General features: G+C 33.2%; 1 protein-coding gene across 2 annotated transcripts in view; it reads right to left on the bottom strand.

Annotated features, from left to right (window-relative positions):
- The window catches only part of LOC126757503 (homeotic protein antennapedia), a 199245-nt gene extending 183409 nt beyond the window's left edge, over positions 1-15836 (bottom strand). For both annotated transcript variants that reach the window (XM_050471465.1, XM_050471484.1), the window contains exon 1: positions 14314-15836. The gene's annotated coding sequence lies outside the window, so the exon portion shown is untranslated. The remainder of the gene's footprint in view (positions 1-14313) is intronic.
- Positions 15837-16808: the final 972 nt, after the last annotated feature.

Here is a 16808-nt window from a genome sequence, read left to right as displayed (position 1 = left end):
AGAATAAACATACTGATGTTATATTCAATTAAAAAAACTGGATCTTCATGGTTTTAATAAATTTTTCAGGTTGATTCCTATCATAGAAATCAAGAAAAATAATAGAAATAGAACTCATCAAGTTATATTTAACGATTCTTTCCAAAATTTTTATTACAATATGTCGACGACGTAGAACTTTTTGAGTTATATAATGATAAAAATATGCCATTGAAACTTAAAAAGTGTAAAACGATGTGTTTTTCCCAAAGATCCTATAACATATAAATTTAGCTACGCTCGCTAGTCTTGTAAAACTTATGAATGGGTCAGTCCGTAGTCCACCTCTGTAACGTCCCAGTTCGTTCAACGAGGCAGTTTAGACTTTTACATTTAAAATTTTCTGGAACAAATTTTGATTTAAACGAACCATTCCTTACTTACTTTAACGTAATTCTGTAGCTGAGCAGCTTACAGGTAAGATCGCAACGTTTTAAAACTCTCTTGCCTTTTATGACTCGGATAATTCCGCGGGAGGAGGTTAATAGTTGGGTATTATCATATAACCATTGAATGTATGTATGTATGTATATATGTGCATTTATAATGAACTATTAAATTTACTTGAAGGTGTTAGATCTTTCACTCTAATAAAAGTATTATATTTATTAAGAAATATAAACACAAATTTCTCTTTTTTCTTTGTACTTTAGATCCACCTTAAAAATAGTTATATTTTAATTTTGCCAAACATATGAATTCTGACTTCTATTTACATATATGTACATATATGTGATAATATATTGCCAATATTATAATAAAGCATTAGTCGTGGTTGCAAATTATGTTCCGACTTTGAAGTTAGTGTAAGTAACTGTGGTTATCGTGCAGATATATTAGCTGCTAGAATAATGATGGCCGCTCCAATATTTTTTATTGGCCGTCTCACTCTGGTTTACTTTAATATTCGTTAGAAAACGAGTATAAGTATGTATGTATGTGTTGCTGTTATTTCCTGCCTTTGAGTGAAAATAATAATTTTAGTGGATGTTGGACCCATATAGAAATCAAAATGAAAGGCAGCGAAAGAAGAAAGAAAGAAATAAGTCAACAAGATTAATGGATTTTCATGTTATACGCACGTGTGTGCATGACTGTTTGTGTATGTTTTGTATTAAAATACTTTTCGCCGCACCCCGTTTTTCGGCATCTGCTACTGCTAAGTTTGGTTATAGGAGCACTTGAGCACGCATACATATGCATGTGCATTTTTACATTCTCAAGATGAATATGAGTGGCTGATTTACAAATGCAAATGGCTGTATTTGTTTTTGGTTTATTGTTCTATATATAATTTATCTTAAACAGTCACTGCTGCAATACGGTTTCTCGAACTCACTCTACTAACATATTTAATGTGTATGAAGGTTTATACCTCCATCCATAAATTTCTGCAGCTGCCGGTAGTAGAAAACTACTTTTTTTGTTTATCCATAGTAGGCAAACAGGTAGACTTGATATTTTTCGTCACTCTTTGTCCAATGTGCGTCCATTTACTTCCAACAGATGTTAATTCTGATCATTTTAAAGTTAACTACTACATTTAATCGTGAAAAATTTTTGACCAAAATGGATTCCACATTACCTATCATATACTTAATTTTTTGATTTCCTGATGGTTTGTTTCTTACTATTTAAATGATTATAAATTCTATAAAAGATTTATGTATCTAAATTATTATTATATATTATCTAAGTGCGAATGTTTTTTAATGTATCTGCAACATTACCGAAATTCAAATATCATATTAATTATACATGCATATATTTTTTGTATTTCCGAATGTATGAAGTAATATGTATAGAAAATTGAAGAAATGGTGCCAATATTGACCAATAATGCTTTAATTTGTCAGCCGCAGTTGCATGGAAGCTCTTAAAATACTACAAGAAGGCGTTGTAATTGAAGTGTGAATGCACGCGTTGCTACTAAAGCCTGTTAAAAATGACGCTAGAAATGGTTAATGGCAATAAATCAATACATTTTCTATATTTTCACAAACATTTCAAACAATGGGGAAATTGTTTGATTTATTTTGGAAGCAGCAGCCAAATTAGAGAATAGACGGCAGACGAGTGGTAAGCATAAATCATTCATAAGGATGCACATCCATATGATGTGCTTAAGAACGCGTGAAGTTGAAGAAGATAGAAAAAGCAATCTGAAAACGGCACATATGTATGCATTTAGAGAAAACGACCCATACAAATACACCGAATGCTGCTTGCGTAGCCCATTTGAAATTTGCATATTTAATGTGGAACAGACTGGGAAAGAAAACAACAACTGCATATATTCGAACAATAAATCCAAAAAATGTGGTATTGAGAAAAAAACAAAATTTTATATGCAATACCCAAACAATAACAATGCAATTTTCAATGCGTTTGGCAGCTATGAAACAGATTTCGTTTGCTCGTCGCGGAGCAAATAAAATCAATGGTGAGCATGCGAAATTTGAAATAATAGAACTTATGAAAGATATTTTTACATTTGCAAAAACGGATATTGGCAGTGTGCTTCACTTAAAAGACAGTATACCACTAAAAATTCGTGGAAGAATTAGGAACGCTCCAATTTTAGGGAAACAGTAGCGCAAATATGAAAATATGCATAATTTTAGACATACAAACATAGTTGGTATACATTCGTAAGACGCGAAACTACGTTGTTTACATATGACCCCATAAAAAACTGAGTGCGTGTGAGTGTTTTGTGAAAACAACACGCTGTGTAGGTTTCTAAACAAGGGTCAAGACGTGTTGTCAGTTGACCTTGCGAAAACGCTGTTTTGAAAACAAACAACAAGACAGAAAACAGCAAAGTTAAGTCTAAAAGTCAAGTAAAGAACAACTGCCTCCTGTAATGAATTCAAATTCCGGCAAAAATATAAAGTACATAACACAAGCAACTTTCGCAAACATCAAAACATCAAACCAAGGTAAAATGACTGGACAATAGATTTGGGAAAAGAGCAGAGTACGAAAATTTACTTATACGGAACCATAGCATATACAACACAAGCATATTTTTGTATACCTAAATACTTATCTTCGGCCGACTACGTGAACGCATATGTAGCACAAATCAAAAAGACGGCCGACAAAAGTTGTCAAAGCGACAATGCCACACATTGCAGTTAAGTCGACCGCAAAAAATAAAAATAACAAATAAGCAATTCTAAATTCGGCCAAGACCGAACGTGGTAAAGTATTTCAAGATACCTGTATAAAATAATAAAATCTAAGGCGACATCTGTCTATTAATGAGGTATTTTGGGCCAAGTTCTGAACCGATTTTACTCTCTTTTTGTGCTACCCAGTACCAAATTTGCTTGCATTTTTCACCAAGCTTAGAGAAAAGCGTGATTATTTACTGAGGTTTATAATCTATATGACATACTTTGCTTTCCAACTCATTTTATATATTTATATATATTTAACTTTTGGATTAAAATGCTACAACTGCTAGATAAAAGAGCTATTTCCTGCCTGGAACATGTTGCGAGGGTATTAAAAACAATGTCTAACGATGTGAGAAAAAGGTTTATGCAAAAACTCGCCGAAACAATGAACGGCAAATTACTGACCCACTTGCAAATCCACCGGCTAGCTGGCAGTCCGTCTAATTGCCAGCAAACTTGTTTAACTTTTTGACTCGTATATGCATATAATTTACTTCGTAGAAATTTTTTCAATTTTTATAAAAACAATCACAAAAGCTCACATATTGCAAAAATAAATTTAAAGAAATTAAAATGTTATACAACTGAATCATGTTGACGATGTAGTAGCAATTGTTAATATGGTCGTATTTTGTGTTCTGAAAATTTACTATATTGATGCTATGCTAAATTGCGGTATAGTTTAATCATTATATTATTTCACACTTAAGAGTAACCTCAAACTGTTTGTTTAAAGAATACTTTCTTTGTATTAATAAAACTTTACACAGAATTGTGCTATTGCTTCAGAGAATAAAAAAAAGTATTTTTTATCATTTCATCAACTGAGATGTCTCCTTAATTAATAAGGCACTTGTTAAAGTTGTTTGTATTGCTCGTTATATAATATTTATCATTTGGTACCGAGTAAGAAACGTAGGTGGATTTAACATAATTTACCCATACTTACTTGTAGTAGGACAGCTTTCAGATTGTAGTAAAAAAAACGAAAGCAAAGGAGGGTATGTTACTAAGCACCGTTATGAAGTCATTATCTGGTGTTTTTCTGCGAGTGAATATTATTTTATTGCGGAAGGTGGCTCTGACTCTTCCTGAACTAAACTGACGCTAAACTATTCATTCAAAATAGTGTACAGAAATGCAAAAAGATCACACTTTGACTTGGAAAATTATTAGAATTCGGAGTCCAGTATCTATCTTAGCCAAATATTATCCATGTTTGGAATAAGTAAAATGTAAGTTATAAAGTAATAAAATCTTCATTTACTTTTCAACAGTAAACTCAGAATATGCATACAAAAAAATGGGCGAAGAATCACAAAAGAGATTTATTAAAATAAAACACTTTCAAGATATGTAATTTTTTCGCAGTTTTATTGGTTTAATTGTATATTCAAATATGTATATTCACAAAACTTTTAGTACTTTTCCTTTTCTGCAAATAAAATAAGACAGCAGAGAAAAAAAATTCCAAAAACATCGTTTTCGGTATGAACCTTAAAGGCAAGACACAAAGAGAAATAGGCAACAGTGCGGACTCATAAATAATAATTGCGAAGAGCTACACATGCCTACCATTGCCGTGACGATCCGGCGAAGGATTAAAAAGGTACCAAAAACAGGTCCGAAATAAGCAGGGGAACAAAAACGAATGCTAAAAAAAGTATGGAAACATAAAGTAAAAAAACTAAAGCAAACAGCGATTCCAAAAAATACATATTGTGTTAGAACAATGCCAAAAAAGTGGTCGAAGGAAGCGAGATTTAAAAAACATTTTCTTGTATGCAATGCAGTAAAGTAACGTGCTGACTCCTCAATGACCTAGATGCGTGCTAGCTTAACACATATGTATGTATGTACATATCTTGCATGGGCATACAGACTGACTTTAGTTCTGACCGTGTTATTGAATATTTTGTTTACAGATATAAACGTTAATTTCCACTTCGAAGGTCGTATATTATTTTTCTATATAGATACAATAGATATTGCATAAGATAATGCTATATGCTCACATATACATACGAACACCAATATTTTAAAATATGTCGCAGGTAAGAGATGCTCATACTGAAAAGAGCAGGTGAATTTTTTGCAGATTATTTTTTGGAACATAAAAGTGCAAGTGTCACACATATTACCTTAATAGATTTTTTCCTTTCTCCAAGGGCACTTTTTGAGCTAGGGTGTTGAACCGTTACAGACCTTGGCATAAAGGATCTAGCTTTCAATACAAATTTGGTTGTTTTGATAATTTTTGCATCTAGATTATTCTTTAGACTAATTATTTTTAATTTGTTACTTTTGAAAATCATTTCAGACAAGACTGAATATGCAAATTTCTAAAGTATAATTAAACAATAGCAGAACTTCCTGGGAACTATTTTTCCTTCTTGATGTCGTCCGACAACTCCATAATTATATTTTTTAAAACGATATTTGAAGCCAACAATTAGAGTTCGATTATAGAAACACACTTAACTAAAATTAATATATTTAGCTACCAAATATTTTTGAGTAATATGTAGATTAATGGTAGTAATCACGCCCAAACGATATTCTGTAATTAATTGTGTTATACAAATGTTATACCCGGTTTTTTAGTAACATTATTCATTGGAGGAATTTTTATTTCCATACTGTATGTATATTCGATAAACATAAAACTGCGCTTTTATCAGAGATGCATATTAAAAAAAATTAACAAAAAGCTCAAGTACAATACACCAACTGGCAGCACCTGAATTTAATCTCTTCGGTGAACCTATGTGTATTCAACTGGGAGGAGAATCCAACAGCGGACATCAATGGTTTCAATGGTGTCAGATAGCCTGATATACAAATTTAAAATAAACAATGCCTGTTTAATCAAGATTTCATTTTGAGAAATACCAATCAAACGAACGAAAATTTACAATTCAGTATTGAAAAAAAATTTACAGAAAGTTACTAGCATGCTCACAAAATACTTTATTAATAAAAGGAAATATTGAAAGTGGAGCTTAAAAAGATGTTGGTGAGTAACGTATATGGTTTTGAAAGAAAAAAATCACCGTTAGAAGCCAGTGAAAGAAAACTATCGATGCCAGATTGAAGAAAGGGAAGACAACTTCCTTATATATATTTTCTCAAAGACAGCTGCATTTGATTGTTTGTGTTGGTAACTTCATTTCTGAGTTTCCGGGTCAACCATAAAATTTGGTTCCAATTTTCCAATATACCACGGACATATCGAAGTATCGCGAATTTGTATTTCTTAAGAAAGTGTTTTTTAATTCAAAGTATTTAATCAACCCCAGATATATTTCGTTTTTTCCAATACTCAAAGCACTTAGAAAGTAAATGTTTGTGATCTTGTTTAACTCCCGCTTCGATGCATCGTCTTTCAAGAACCTCTTAAGTTTTGGGAGCAGAAACATTCCCAGATCTGACAAATACGATGTTTGTGGCACCATTAATGTTATATTTTTGGCCAAATATTCGCGCACAAGCAACGATTCAAAAGGCAATTTTTGTTATTCTACAAATCAGCAAATTCTCTAATGGTGATTCAACGATTGGCCAATACTCTTTTCTTGACTTCATTAATGTTTATTAATTAATTAGACAGAATTTTTGATTCATTTTTGGGATAAATATTCAAAATAAAAAGTACCAAACGCAACAAAATAATCAAAATCGAATACACGCAGCCTGTGAAACTTAAAAGTTCGCAACACTTCTTGTACAAACCTCGTATACTTATAATTCTGAATCGCCGCTCCTACCCGCAACCTCAATTGTTGAGCAAACTTACGTCAGCTCCTACCACAATTCCGTGGATATCGAAATTGTCGTCTCGGTCGTCGACGTTTTATTTTGTTTGCGAAAAAACAATAACACGCAAGGCCTCATATATACTATGTATATATGTATAACTAACAGCAACTGGTGGCATTCAGTGATATCCTTTAATCGAATTCCGAAATTGAGTAAAATTGGTCCACAATTAACCCTATCTACCTTCTACTTCATATTATGATTTTCGGTATTCAACAGAAAAGTATACTTTATGAAAGTACAACTAGATTTAGCCCTGAATATGAAGGAAATCGGTATAGACCAGTGGTCGGCATTTCTTAGCACAATTGTGCAAACTAACTTCACACGTACGCTTACGCTCTATCGTTCAGTCGTTGTCGAGCCAGCAACGAATTAACATCACGCAAAACTATAGCGCAAAACCAAATATGCCCTGCGAGAAATATTTTATGATTTTAAATGTCTTTGGTGCCATGCAATGCCATTTATGTTCCAAGTCTTTTAAAGATAATAGGGAATATATCCTTAAAATACATTTTGTTAATTTTCATTATACATACTATTAATTCATTTAATTTTAATTCCAATTTCTCACTGGGCTACTTCGTGAACACCAACACAGTGACGGATCCTCTCATGCCGACCACTGATAGTATAAACTTTGATCAGGGATAAAGGGATGCCAACTTATTCCAGTGTGAGAGCGCCTCAAAATTAGCGTTTTTTATAACATTTTCCATTATGGCCAGATCGGATAAAATAGTAATTTCTGGACATTTAAATTAAAACTCCCAACATTTAGTATGAATAAGAATTACTGTATAGTGATTAATTATTATATGGAGAAACTATTTAAATCTTTTTATAGTATATTCGAACAACTGACTTTTGACCTTTCATTACCCAATAAAAGGATTTAAGCTTGTTAGCTCTCAATCACTAAATGTTTTTAATCATTTTCCATTGAAAATAATACTATGATGCTTCAAACTACAAAACGTTTCATCAAATACCTATAAATCTCACAAATTTATTAAATTTTCCTTCTTTTACAGTTTTTATAATTAGTCTTGAGCGATGCAAAAAATCCCTCTGTTTACATAATTTTTGGTAAGATTTCAATCTGGCCATCGCTCTTTTCCAATTGATAAACGTCAAAACCTCCTGAACTCGATCAACTGTCATAGTTCAGGAGGTTTTGACGTTTAGCAATTGCTCTCTCACTTCCAATGAGAGATGAGTTGGGGATCTCTTTATCTCTGCTTTGATCTTAGACACCTATTTCAAAAATAATGATTTCCAATTATTTGGTTAAAATTTCCTTATATGCCTTTAATAATAAATTTCGTGCTTTAGTTTATAATATCTATGTACATACATACATCTTTTCAGCTATTTTTTGAATATATATCCTGAAGAAGAAGCAAAATATAGTAATATTTTAAGACCTGTAATATGCAATACCACGTTAATACAAGGTGGCGCCTGAATCGTGCTACAAAAACAAAACGTATAGCAAATTTTATTTTATTTTTTATAATTAATTATCTTTAAAAGTTACGAACTACATACTCAGCCAGGCAAATGCGACAACTAATTAGAAAATTATTAATTGCGGTCTAAAACGTTGAAGTCCGGATCGCCCCAATTATGAGTTTACTGGATTGCTTCAATTCAGTCAGATTTCTTGGTTTTGTTTTGTACACCTTTTTCTTGACATAGCGCCACAAAAAAGTCCGTGGCAGTCAAGTCAGGTGACCTTGGGGGTTAGCGGAAAGATGAGTTTCTTGATATTAATTTATTTTTAATTTTATTTCGAGCTTCGCATTAACCGGTCCGGCTAGGTGTGCATTTGCTCCATATTGCTAGAACCAAACTCTAGTAATCAGGATATATATTTGGCGCGGTTCTGGGTAAAAAACTCACTAACATCTTTAAATAACGGTGCCCATTGACTTTGACCCACATTACACCGTTTTCTTCAATAAAATATGGCTCTACAATATACCTTGATGAAACTGCGCACCACACAGTGACTCGCTCTGGATGAAGTTGCGTCTCGTGGATTATTTATGAATTTGATTAACCCCATATATTTTACTTGTCTAGACTTCCGTTCAGATCAAAAATGAGCCACATCAGACATAAGCAGGCATTTCATCAAGCTATTGCCTTCTTCGGCCATTTAAAATTTTTTTTTGGCAAAATTCCAAGAGAAAAGGCAAATCTAGAAGGTTTAATCGGATTGATTGTTATTTGAAGTTCTTTGGACGGAAATGAAAGAAAACTATGGCATGGTACCGTTGCACTAAGCAAACGCTGTTTTCTGATTCTTATTCTTCTTCTTCTTTATTGGCGTAGACACCGCTTACGCGATTATAGCCATTCGGACAACATGATCTAGCCAGCGTAGCCGCTGTCTTTTAATTCGCTGAACTATGTCAATTTGATATTCGCAGTGGCCGCAAAACCTCCCAGGGAACATTCTTTTTAGAATATGGCATGATAATAGTTAATTGTCAAAATCGGATCATTACTACCCCAACTCCCATATACATACTACATATAATGATATTCGGTTTTCCAACAAACCTTATACCGAATATGTCAGTCAGTGTATGAATTATATATAGTATATCTATATATATAAAATTGCTTGGATTCCGATCTTCTGGTTAACGATTTACACCTTAAGGTATTTCCCTGACTTTTATGCCTGCAAGTTGCAAGAGTATGAAATATTCGGTTACACACAAACTTACGCTTCCCTCAATTTTATATACATATATATTTTTTTAATACATTTGTGGTAATTTTTTATGATATGAAATTTGTTTTTCAACAAATTTATATCCTTTAATAATTTCTACATTTGTGAATATTTTCCGTTTTTCGATTAATTGATACTTTGACGCAGAAATATCCAAACATTCTTTTTGAAAGATAATGATTATGTAAACTTTTCTTTTAGAGAACTCTTTTTAACACAAACAGGAAAGTTGTATAACAATATGTTAATTGGAGTTTTTCGGGATGGAGCTTATTTATAAATCTAAGACAATTAAACAATTTCTTTTACTTGTCTTGAAAAGTGGTTTAAAACAAATTACCTATCTGAAATTTAATCCTCGAGTTACAGCTTACACGGCCGTACAGACGGACGGACAAACAAATAGTCAACCGGATTTCAACTTTTCTCGTCATCCTGATCATTTATATATAAACTTATAACCCCATATCTATCTCCCTTAGTTTTAGGTGATACGTACGACCATTAGGTGAACAAAACTAGAATACTCTGAAGCAACTGGTTCCAATAGTACAGTTATAAGAAAGTTTACAAATTTTTCTGACATATTGTCCCGGTAGGGTTAAGAGACTTACAGTTGACTGGTTGATGGGTCGTCTACTACGATTTTGATACTAAAAAACTTGAGTTTACTTTGCTTTTTGCGCGCTTTTTTCGCAGAATGGATTTTGTTCCACTACCAATTCCTAACGACGCCTGATGTTGGGCTGCAACGCCTTAACGTAGGTACTTGCCACCACAGCGGGGGCGCTCCACTCATGGTGACATTGCAGTACATTGAACAACTGACAATGATTTATAACATAAAGATATGGGCGACAATGAATTGCAGGCCAAGGAGGGAATGGACGAACATACTACCGAACTACTCATGATATAAAAAATTCAATCGAAGTAAAACTAATATAATAAAAAATTGTAGCGAAATATAAGAAGTACAATAAAAATAAGTAAAAAAAGGCTAATCCGGGCAAAATCAAAATTTGTACTACTATGATACTTTCTGCTACTTACCTATGCAACAATTTGACATTATACGGAGTTATGAACCGTTTACGTTTCACTGCGATATCGCACATACCACACAGATATCCAAACGAAAATATGTCGATATTAAGACTAAATCGAACTCAAAGCTTCCTCGCAATACTTAAATAAGATATCTCAAAAGCTGATTTTTTTATCAGATTATCTAAAATAAATTAGTTTGTAGATTAAGTTTATATTGAACATTTTATCTTGTTAATAAGTAAAAAAATAAACAAGTAAGGAAGTACTATTCGGTTCATATTCATATTATTTTATAGAAATCTAATTTGTTTCATTAAAGTATCACACTCGCATTTTTGGAACTTAGCTGTAATTAATCCAATATTAAACGTTAAATCTACTTTGATAAAACATTTGCTTATTCTATAAAATACGGTTATATTAAGCTCAGGTTATTATTGGCCCGATTTGGTTGATTTTAAGCACAAAAATACACTGTTATTAGAAGCAGATGATACCCTAAATTCTTTAAGCTCAACGGAAAGTTCAAATATTAGAAAGATCGGAGCTGGAAACAGTAAGCTTTAATGTTATCCGTTATTGGTAACACGACATGTTATCTCTAGAAAAATATGTTATCCGACTTTTATAAAGATTTCTCACATATTTACCTGAGACTCTGACGCTGAGGTCCATATATCATTTTGCTTATAACTTTCGAAAAATAACCTTATGTCTTCATTTTAGTAAATACTATTTCACATGGTACATATCTAAATCACAACATAAATGAAAACGAATTTGCATAAGTTGAGAGAACAACAACAAAAGTAAAATCTATTGCACAGAAAAAATTTTCGTACACCAAAGTTAGAGCGTTTATGTACATACATACATATGTATGTATATGAATACGGACAATGCTAGTATCCTTCATTATCATAGAATCTTTTGCAGCCCATGTTCAGCAGTTATCCCTTTCGCTTGCACTGTTATTGCAAATGTTGGACTTCTGCGCTATCGTGTGCAACGAACAAAGATGCAGCCAGTGTTGCCACATTCATTAAATTCGATTATGCGGTAATGTTTTTTTCAGAAATATACTACAGATGCTCAAATATCGAAATATATTGTTCATGTTGCTTATACAAATTTGTCTTTAAAATATTTCGTGTTCTTTGGGAAAAGTGTTAGTTTCATTTAGCATCATGCTTTTTTTTAAGACGGCAACATGGGTTGAAATTTTGCTAACGGAACTCTCATATACACCGTTGCTACCATACATATACATGTTTATTAATTCCCTTGCCATTTATGCCACATACATTTAATAACTCACATATAAAGCTCCAAGTTCAAAGCGGCCATAACTTGTGAAATAGTTGGTGTATTGTATTGCTGTGTACAGATCCTCAAAGTACACATACGTGCACATAACGATATGTATGTATAGTACGCATCCGAATAAAGGGATGTACAAAATTTCATTAAACAAGTATACAACGAGAGTATATCAAGCGAGAACCCAGGGCATCGCAACGGCGGCCGGTCAGACTGGAGACGACACAGCTGGTGGGGGGCCACTATGCCGAGAGGCTGTAGAGCTTAATAAGCCTGTCAACAGCAAATCATAAACGTGTTGCAGCTTCACGCAGTGCACTGCAGAACTACGTCACAGTTGCATGAAGCTTGTTGCAGAATTGTCAGGTTTGAGTATTTGTCCATGCATGCATACGCATTCACGAAATGTAGTACCAGTACAACAATACAATTACAACAAACAATTCAAAGTAATACGAGTAATAAAATTCAAAGCATATGATCTGTTGTATAAGGCAACTAGCATTCCTGCTCAAACGTTCATTGGTGTGTAATGCATCTTCTTCATATCGTCGTTATGAATTATTGAGTGTCAAAATGATGGAATTTAATTTGAAATTTGCAATTTGCAATTTATTTTGATTACAATTTAGTACGCAAATATGAGTGTATTCCTTTGAACTATATTTGTTTATAATATTAACACGGAGTTCATTAAAACCAAATTAAATACTATGTATTGTACGAGTAAGTAAAATTCAAACTTTGGAATATCCTATTATAAATGGTTTTCATACTTTAATGAAGGGTAAGCAAATTTATTGCTGAATATTTTTTAAATATTTTATAATTGGTTGTAGTTTTTCTTTGCGAAGCGTTTTTTTGTCCGAAAGTATTTACAAACTGGCACATGGCAACAGGGAAAATAGGTTTTTTTGGAATATACAATTTTTAAGAAAGCAATTTATTCAAATCTATTTCAGCAACATAGACCAGCAGCAACAGTTTTGAAATTATTTACCATAAATAAAATGTTGAATAATATAAATATAATTACATAACTATCAAATTTTCATGCCAGATTTAATTAAAGGTAACAGAAGGCAAATGATATGAAAAAATAATATGTATATAAACTTTAATCGTGTCACTAATATAAATCTGTTAGGTAAAGTGTTCCACATCTGCACAATTTTTACGAAAATGCTTTACCTAAAATATAATGTAATCCCAAATATAAGTGACCTCCTTCTCTGTATTATTGTTCTTCTTTGTAAAGACATAAGTCTTCAAAAGTTGATTTTATAGCAGAAACGTGGCGATTTTCCTGTTTTATGGTAATGCAAAAAACGCTTTCCTTGTTGAAAGTATAAATCTAAAACTCGAATGTGATGAATTAAAAAGGACAGAATTGATCAATATTGTATTTCAGCTGATGAGCTAAATACTCACATTTGACCGAAATTTACACTCTGATTTCCGCGGAATTCTTCCAGTAACTACCTGACTCTATCCATATCCGTTTTTCTAATATTAGAGAAGCTTTATTAGCCCTGAACTGTCACAATGTGCCTTCAAATTGAGTTGTGGAATGGAACGACTTCTAGCACTTGCGTTGTTGGTCGGGGTATATCCCAAGAGATATAATGAAGTCTGTGTCTTTACCTATGCTCGCTATCCCTAATTGCAAGGAATTCAAGCGTTCAATATTTAATTCGTAGCCAAGCGGTAAAGTTAAAAATCGTATCGGTGTCAGTTGTATAATTTGTTTGGAAGAATAATGGGGACGCATCTGAACATTTTATTGTTGACCGTTAGGCGTTTGCCAGAATAGGGCTGAAACGCCTTTGATCTTATAGCTATAGAAGTCTATGTAAAAAAAACTTGTAATGGGATCACGGCGGATTGTCGATACGGAGAAACCAACAACTGAAATGCTTCATACAGGTCTCTACTTAGTATATCACCCACGATAATCTTAAAGCCAGCCATAGAACATAAGTTAACCTAGCCATCATCGCGAACGATTAGATGAAATGGATGATAATAATTTACATAGTTAATTGTGTATTACTCGAATATTGTTATTTGAGATCTCGATATACGAGCTATTAACTATAATATATATTACTATAACATATATTAAACATTTGCTTTTTTAAAACTTACCTTTGAATATCATAGACTACATATGCTTCGTCCTACATAGACTCCTATATTTTGATTACTTCTCCTTTGGTTTGTATCGAAATTATTTAGTTTTCTTTCATCAAACACACTTATATTATTTATAATATTTAATTATATTATTGAAAACTTTCAACACAGTGTACATATGTAGGTTTAGGAATTACCAAAGTATAAGAGATCACAGCGTTTCTTAAACTGCTACAGTTGCGCGCAACACGCCAATATGCTTATCATTTCGCAGTATATCCTGAAAGTCGCTTTACATTGGCAATCTCGTACAATTTTCAGTTATTTCATCATCTTATTTAATTGATAGTAGAGTACCGATACTTTTTTAGATTAAAATCCATTTTCTTTATCTTCTTAGTATTTTATAAATGTAATAATAAATAACTGTAATGTGTAAATATTGCTTATAATCAACGACTAGAATTGTGGGTGAGAAGATTACATCAATACAAACTTTATATTGTTATATGCATGAGTGGAGAAAAACGATTTAAGAATAGAATTTGGCATTAGGTTTTCACTTTGGACTTTATTCTAAATAAATTTAGAATTATTTAAATAATTTTGTACCAGTAGTTGTTTACATGTTCTGGAACCATTTTATGTTTTGTATTGGCACAATTTAGTAATCCCTTTTCTCCTGATATCACTCCAAATTGTAATTCGTATAATAAGTAGAGTACTTTTAAAAAGATTTGTCGTATTATTGCACTTTTCAATTTATACTTAATTTTTGAATACCGGTTTTTACAACATTATCCGTTCTCGTATATAATAATCTATGTGATAGTTAGGTAATCTGATATCTATCTTTTATGGCTTATATATTATATTTTCTATGAATAAACCGCACCGTTACCACTACAAACACCACACTGCAGGTCGAACTAATACTCCGCTCCGGCGCCAATTGCGCCCTTTAATACAAGCTATTAACCGCTCTGTCGCTGCTCAACACTGTACAAGTTTTACGATTTCGTTGCGTTAATTTTTATGATAACTGCTAATTCACTTGCTCAGCTTATGTCTACATTACGCTAAAGTCTCGCCCACTTGGAAGATGATTTGCGGATTGTAACGAAATAGTAGACACAGTAAAGATGTTTTGAGAACAGATGTTGCTTTTGACTAATATTTTAGTAGCAACTATTTGCCGATCATGGAAGCAGATTTCTTCGTGTACACAGTTTACTTATGCCACTCGGGCACCACCTTCGACTTAAACAGCAGATGTTATTTGGTAAGTGCCTTTTGTCAAATTTTTACAATTTAATGACCTTGAAAATGAAATGATTTGCACGGCGGTAACCAATTCACTGTTTGTGTGCAGCAAATTAAAACGATTGTTATTATACCGTTCATTGGTTCACACGTCAAGTGGAATTTGCTGCTTAGGAGAATCGGTTTGTTTTATTGTTATTGCCAACGGTTATTATTATTTTTTGGGGTAATTTCTCTATGTGTATTGTAGATGATGTTGATGTTGATTTCTTTACGACTTCTATCAAACTAAACCCATAAAGCATTCAATTCAAGGCATATACTTCACATATTTACGAGCGCGGCAGCTATATGTGTGTATGTGAAAACGGTCTGTCTGGGCATACGGCTGCGCGAGTAAGCAAAAGTGAGCAGACAGCCCGCAGCAGCAGTAGCAGCTGCAGCAACTGAGGCAGCTTAACGATATCGCGAGCGGCCCCAGCGTTGTCGCTAGCTACGGCACGGCAATATATAGGGGAGAGAAATAAACAACAACGGCATTTTGATATTATCAACAACAGAGACAGTTAACGCATAGAGAAGCAAAAAAGTCAAATGAATCAACAACACTCCCAAGTTTCGCTAGCAGCTCACAGAAGTGGTATCCTTCCCTTCCCCCTTTAGTAAAAAGCTATGCCAAGTGACAAAAAATAAGTAAAATTTGAAAAACAAAAACTGATATTGTCAAATTCTGCTAGCAGCGTCGTTTGCGGTGACGAATGTGTAAGCGTCGAAGCGAGCAGCGGAAGTAGATACATCAGAAATATTCTTATTAGAAAGATAACCACAAAACTGAGCGACCGTCGCAACAGTCTGTTTGGTCCACTAATGCTTATATTACGAGCGACGACTCAACAATGCCTTTAATTCTAAGGCATTGCTTTTGCCATGGCTCGGCTTCGGGTACTATTTTTCTATGTCATTTTGTAGCAACACTCTCCTTCGGCAGCAAACGCTGAATGCGGCACAGCTTTTCAATTTTACATGTTCAGTGGCCACGCTACGTCGAAGGCATCGCGCCGAAGCAATAAAGTACGCACTGGATACCAAAAATGTACTCCGAGAAAATTGGCGAAATTTATCGTGTGAATTTATTTTTTTTTTTTACCAGAGTACAACAACTAGAGCAATGAGCGTGTGAGCAATCAACTCAATTAAACTATCGGTTTTATTTTTCTTTGTTTTGGTTTTGTTTCATTGGTTGT

The sequence above is a fragment of the Bactrocera neohumeralis genome, chromosome 2 (genome assembly GCF_024586455.1).
Source record: "Bactrocera neohumeralis isolate Rockhampton chromosome 2, APGP_CSIRO_Bneo_wtdbg2-racon-allhic-juicebox.fasta_v2, whole genome shotgun sequence".
In the NCBI taxonomy this organism is placed as follows: Eukaryota; Metazoa; Arthropoda; class Insecta; order Diptera; family Tephritidae; genus Bactrocera; species Bactrocera neohumeralis.
The sequence above is the reverse complement of the archived record's forward strand: the minus strand, read 5'-3'. Positions and strand labels throughout refer to the sequence as shown.